Below are 7,311 nucleotides of genomic sequence, written 5' to 3' on the forward strand. Positions count from 1 at the left end.
TTTTTCCCGGAGCTTAGTTAGTTGGGCGTTCATAGCTCTGTGGCTCCATAAGTAGGCTCCAACCCACCAAATTTTGCATTCCAATTTATCAGCCAACCGCTCTTAGCATGGGAGTGAATATATGACTACAAGCTAGTCATGCTGTCAAAAGCCTTGACGCACAAGAAAAGTAACTTTTAAGAGAGAACGAGAGAACGAGGAACGGCATATGAATACCTTATGTTCATATCGTGAGCGTGACTATAGCAGACGTATAACATGTTTGGGATAGTATTGGGTTTTTTACATTTTGTCTTGATATAAATCTGGTTCGAACTTCAGACATGAAATAATACTAATACGGACACCCAGAAACAATACACGGAATCAAACATCGTATTACTGCAGTCTGCCATTTGCCATGGGGATCTATTGCTGTGATCACCACAGCAAGTGAATTTAGAATGGTAAATTCTCAACCGTAAGCACCTTTGCGAAATGGGTCACACACAGAGCCAAATCCAGTGCTGGTGCGTGGTGACCGAACCTAGTCAGTCTTAATGGTTTACACCTTTGGACTATAGTAAGACTAAGAATGCTAGAAAACGTAACTACAGGCAATTACTTGGGCAATGCACACATCAGTGAAAGATTTTCTATAATTTTGTCAACGAAACTGTTCTTTCGTTCTATCAAATCTTCTCAAATCGTTGTATGTTTCCGATAAAAAAAACATTACGCATCGGTGGAACTTTAGAATGTCATTTAGCACAGTGACTTCAAACATGTTCAGGCCTGTAGGCTAAGTATGCTCTTCAATCTGAGTTTTGTAAATCTATATGTGTATCAAATAGTGTGAGTAGTGTAGACATAAGGGCTACGTTAATTTGGTCAAGGATAATTAAACATGCAATAATGATACCACTGTACTTGTTCTTCTGTTTTTTTTCTCAACAATATTAGTGCGGATACGCTCATATTTACCGTGACTGTTATAAAGTAAATACTCTATAAACTCATGATAAAATGAAGGAACGTCTGGCGTCGTGAAAACAGCAGAAACGGCAGCAGTGGTAGCAGAAGGATCAAGTTGTTGGTATGCACTTGGGTAACATGGCAGTTCAGGGGGCCACTCCACATATGTGTAATATATAGGCCCATTAAAACATGAGCAGGTATTTCTTCAATCAGAGTAGTGCCAAAAACCTGGCGAGCCTAATAAACACACAGATATAGCGCATTTCACTCCATCCCGCCACGCAAGGGGAGACAAGGATACAGCACAAACATCATGGAAGATGCCAGTTTACTTAGTAGTAGCCTACCTGATACGCATTCATTTAAATATAGCCTAGCTGAAGGCATACAGGCGGGTTATGGTATCAGACAACTCTGCCTTAACTCACTATTCCTTGCCACACCAGATGATTGGAGGGACTGAATATGTTCGACAGATGCGACATTGAATTCAACTGCATCTTGAGCACGGGGATACAATCATTGCATATCATACTACTACTAGGCTACTACTACTACTACTACTACTACTAATAATAATAATTTCACTTTATATCAACCATCAACCACTACAGTAGCCTAATGTAAAATTCAAATGTCTTAAACTTCTGTATGACACCTAGCAGTACAGCAACCCTGTGTGTGATGTGCTTTGCATCCAAGGACATCCATCCTTCCGCAAATAGACTTGTGTTAAAAACAATAGCTACTTATGGAGAAAAAAGAATGCGAGTTACCACACTCAATATGTAGCTATCTATATAGTCTATATATGAACAAAAGATGAGTCAAAGTGCGAAAAAAATGAAAATGAAATCGGTTTGAAAATGATTTGCTGATTTCTGTAGACTGAAATAAGAGTTTACAAATAGCCTACTGAATATAAAACACCGAACGGTTTATTCAGGGGCTTGACTGTCGGCTTTAATGGGGCATCGGTGAAAATGGCGCGTCGTCTCGCCTGCAGACCTGTCTCAACAGCAGAAGTCCAAGTTCAAGTTAAAGCGGCCGTCTGTCCAGACGCTTGGGCACTCGCCAGCCCTTTTCAATTAGTCCACCGCTTAGACCCATTCGAGTTCTATGAATTGCACTGAATACAAGCAACTCTCGCTACTGGCAAATAGTTAATAGGCTGCACATTGCTATCGTCCTGTTACTCTTTTTTTTATCTTAATAATTAATTCTTATTTGACCGAGATGGAACGCGGAGACTCCAGACCATTGAGGTAATTTTGCATAATACTGAATTCGTTAATGAACATCGCAGGCTACAGGAGAGATTGCGGAAGGTTTTTGATAACATATTTGCCTCTTTAAATAAAACATCTAGCCGATAGATTAGAGAGAATTTAGCAATTCCACCAGTAATACACGGCAAGGAAGATCAGCTGCAGATGGACGCAATGAGCAGTAATAGGCTACTATAAAATTACATTTGAACACTTGATATACGTTTCGTCACATTTGAAGCAGGATTTGCAAACACTGCAGCATAAAACAAATTGGGTTCCGTCCCATGTTCTTTAATCATGCATTATTCTCGGGCCTGCAAATATCCTTTACGAATTGTATATGTAGGCTAATGCACACAGACTGGCAGACATGAATATTTATCTAACTGTCATACATTAATACCCACAAATATATAATAGCCTTAAAGTTACTTCAAGGATGAAAAGTTCTCTGGTGGTTATCATTTCCCCTACTCTGAAAAACATTGTTTCTCAGTCACGCCCGTGATGAAGTGAGGACAGAGCGCTTATCAAATATTCTAAAACTTAACAAGGTACGGTGCAGTAGGCTATAACATAATTACCAAAAAATGAATAAACCATCAGGAAATCAGTGATGCAATAACGGTGTGCAAGGACGCTTAGAATGTACAGGAATGCGGAAGATCCACAGTGTAACCCTGCTGTGTAAAAAATAGCCAATGGGACGATATCATTACAACCCATGTCAACATTAAAGCGATATAAAACATTTCCTAAGGGGTATGTTTGGAGTCGTACCGCTCTACACTTGTGGAAAGAAACAGATTTCATAAAACGCGAGGATACATTTGTTTAAGTGGCGAAGCCCTGGCCCAGAGCTTCACTTCTAACCTGCAATGGAAGCTTGTTAAACATTTAAAAGTAGGCTTATGGTTATTTTTTAGGAGCCGCTTAGGGAAGTGAATTGGAAGTTAATGTCAGGGTGTAGTTTGACTTTACGGATCCGAGTGACGCGCCTGATCCAAGTGTGTCAATTGATCGCTCGCAAAGCGTGGCCTCCAAGTCCAAGAGTGCACAATAATTAAAGTGGACCAAGGCTCATCTTAAGCAGTCATCTGACAAAAAAAAGTTGAAGAAGGATTGGGATTGCATGGGTGCTGCAGTGCAAGTGTGTGTGTGTGTGTGTGTGTGTGTGTGTAATAGAGAGGGGAGAGTGAGAGAGAGAGGGAGTCTGTGTGTGCAGTGAGAATATTATAGGCTGAGAAGATCACTGGCTTTTGTTCAAAACATGCTATTATTACTGTCCATGACACCAAACCTTCATGTGAAAGGGGGGAAGTAAAAATGACTTTAGGCTACACATAAATGTACCAGGGCACAGTAAATGTTATGCAGGGCGCACAAAAGAAATGGGCGATACGGTGAATCTCTAGAAAGCTGCTCACACCCTACAAAAACAGCACTGCAGGACAGCAGCATTACTAAGTAAAGTAATATGAAACCTTGGCACATATATCTAAACAGGAATAGGCATTTCAAACGGAGATGGTTAAGGCCTTAGAGAGCAAGACTTCCATCATGGAAAAATCCAGAGTCAGGCTCCCAAGGGCCCTGAATCTGTCTTTCTGACAGACAGGGAGAGGAACTCTACAAATCCAGCTCATGAAAACGTGCACTGAAAATCTGTTAGCAATAGTCCACAGGATTAAAGCTCTTCGTTGTACCCTGCCTTATACCCTCCCATTTTGTTTCCCTCCCGATCGAGCCAAAAGCTTTACCTCAAGTAATTACACTAATGAGCAAAGGCTGACTTCTAGCTCCAATTAGATGAATCACTGGTGAAACACCAGTGAAAAGCCCAAAGAATATTTATATTTTTAAAAAGAGGTGGAAAGGCAGTTTGGGTTTGAGTTCAGATTAAGCCCAATCCTGCTGGAGCTGATAATGGTGATACAGATGGAGTGGGAGTTACTGTGGTGACTGCAGCTTTCTTGTGGTTTTGTTTCACAGTGCTGTTTTAGCACAATGGTTTCATCCTGTCATCTCTCCCTCCCCACGCAATCACTCCCTTTTTTATCATTTGTTCATATGCCCTTATTGCCTTGGACTTTGGGTAATTTGATAATCTCATCATCTTTCTCACTTTGATTTTCATCGTTCATCGCCTTATTTGACTGCAAAATGTCAGGCTTTAATCGCTATGAAGTTGAATGCTGTCCACTATGAAGACTCAAACATGCTGTTGGCCATTGCAAACGTCTTGAGGCTGTGGTGTTGGTATGCTGAGATTTCAGCTGTTTGAAGAGACCCCATTTTCACCTTCAGCATTCCCAACAAGGTCATACAGCATAGCTAGCAGCCTCAGCATTAGCCCAAGACTGATGATGAAACTGGAATGTATTTAAATGTGACATAAAATATGCATATAAAAGATTAAAACTCAGATTTTAGATTGATAACCAGGTTCAAAACAGGACCCAGACAACTGGTAAATTGAGATACATTTGGGATATGCCCAAAGATTTAACCGCTTTAGCAAAAAAAAAAAAAAAAGTAGTAAAGGCTAGTAGATTTAATCACTTGTGCTTTAAGCGACAAACAATCAAGCATAGTTGAAAATACCACCAACAACAACAACAAAAAATGAAATAAAATAAAACAACATTTCCTCCTTTTTGTCCTACAGAGGAATACATTTAAATAAGGATATCATGGCATAGAGATTCAGTATTGTGGTCTACAGGCGTCTCAGCCGCCTGCTCAATATTCAAATTAGAGTTCTCAGGGATCAAAGTTCAAGTTCAAGATTGATCCATTCCAGACAGAGCTAAAGGCGCATGCGGCACATGGTAGGGGAAAAAAACAGTCGCTGTTAGCCGACTAAAAATCCAGCCCTTCTTTCAATGAAACTACTTAAAACTACATACAGACCACATGCAATGAAAATAAAAGAACGAACACCTAGTTTCCATTCCACAGTATTATACAATCATTACAAACGCTATACTTTATCGATCTTTGCAAGTATATGACGAATGCAATCCAGACTGAATATGAAATCATTCGGTATAGCCTGCGCAAAAGTCCACTGAAATCTCGTAGTGCAGTCTACATTTAAGACTGAATTGATATGGGTGAATTGAATGTTCACCCATTGACAAATAATCACATCACCTAGCCTGCTTCAACGCCTACGGTAGCATGTAAAGCAATGATTTTGTTGCAATAATCGAAGGAAAGACAATTCAAAAATTACCACGAATATCTAGGACGTTATTAAATCATTGAGTATTCCATATTATTTTTGACAAGTTTGCCATGACCATCCAGTGCAATTCAGCCTATATTTGGGCTAAAATAATGCGAAGTGTTTCATTTTCATTGCGTTTCATTAATGCGCATTACTGCCATTACTTCGCACAACTGCCACTATCTTCATAATATACTTTCATCAAAAACAGGTGACAATTGATACAATAGTAAAACGCCCCATATATTTCAATCATGTAAACTGTTCTATGGAGCTGATGTGACCAGTCTCTTTTGGCAACTATAAACGGAATGAATCGTGTCTGTAATTCATACCAACTTTTTTTTCTTGACATACAAGTAGGCTACACAACCTATAGTCTGAATTCTTCGCATCTAGACACCAGATTGAATACGATACAGCAATTTAATCGATTCAACAACTTCACACATCTGCATATTTGGAATCAATGTGTCATTTTTTTCCCCTAAGGCTATTTTGGATAATACACGTTACCTTAAATATGGAATATCTATTCAACAAGCTAACCGTAGGCTATGACATATTCTGCATTGATAATCTTGAGTCACTTGTTTAACATTATAGATATTTATATACAGAAAATAATCCGAAGTATTGCAAACAATGTAAGGGGAACTTTTTTCCCACGGGAAAAAGCACAGAAAGATAGTACTTCTGCATTTTTCCTCGTCGCAAATGGATGTCTGGACAATGTGTCGCATCGAATGATGCAAAATAATGACTTGCACCACAGAACACTCATAGTGTAATATTTACATTTCTAAATGTGCATACTGTAATTAGGCTACACATACACTGTTCTTTGTACTATTCATCTGGCACAAACACTTATTGTTACTATTCTTATGTTACTGCAATGGTACTGTTACTGCACTGCATAACTGTGCATACTGTACATATCTGTCTATACCATTCATACTGATATATGGTTAATACACTCCATGTATATTATTCTTACTACTCTTATACTGTTACTGCTACTACACAGCACATGTGGTATGGTGTTCATACATTGTTTTACTGCATATTCACATCTATTCTGCTCTTATAAGGTTACTGCTAATACACTGCACATATGTAGCCTATAGTTAATTTATATTAATGAAAAGCATCCCACCTTCTTAACTATATACCTCTACACTGCACTCTCTTATATATAGCATAGGCAGGTGGCACATACAGTTAACAGTTGATCACATCCCACTTTTCTGTTTTTTAGCACTTCTGGTTAGACGCAAACTGCATTTCGTTGTCTTTGTACTGGTACTCCGCACAATTCCAATAAAGGTGAATCCAATACTAATCCAATTTATGCGTTAATTATAACGTGGCCATTTCAATAGCCCATTTAAATGCACAGCGCGCAAACTGCGAGTTGGATTGTATCTTCTCAAAGAGAGATATGGATGTCACATTCTCAAAGACAAAGTCGATAGATTATCGTGAAGTTATATGGCAAAATGTAATTATTTGTATGGCTGGCGAGGTTCCTCTTTCACTGTAAAGTGCTTTGGCGCCTTGATAAAGCGCTATATAAAATGCAAGTTATTGTTGTATGTGGTAGCAAACACCCTGGCACGATAAATAAGAGGCAAGATCCGTGGTGCTTATAAGATGAAACAGTGGACGCGCAGAACATACACATACCACTGCAATGGCACAGTGACTCATATGCCAAGGCCGTTACGCAGCCGAAGAGGGCATATGCGCAACGAACAGTATCATAACATCCAAACTGAGACAGAGGGCATTACAATCAATCACTGACTGTCCTTATCTATGCGAGAGGAAATAGAATATGGTGCAAAA

The sequence above is a fragment of the Sardina pilchardus genome, chromosome 9 (genome assembly GCF_963854185.1).
Source record: "Sardina pilchardus chromosome 9, fSarPil1.1, whole genome shotgun sequence".
Taxonomy (NCBI): Eukaryota; Metazoa; Chordata; class Actinopteri; order Clupeiformes; family Clupeidae; genus Sardina; species Sardina pilchardus.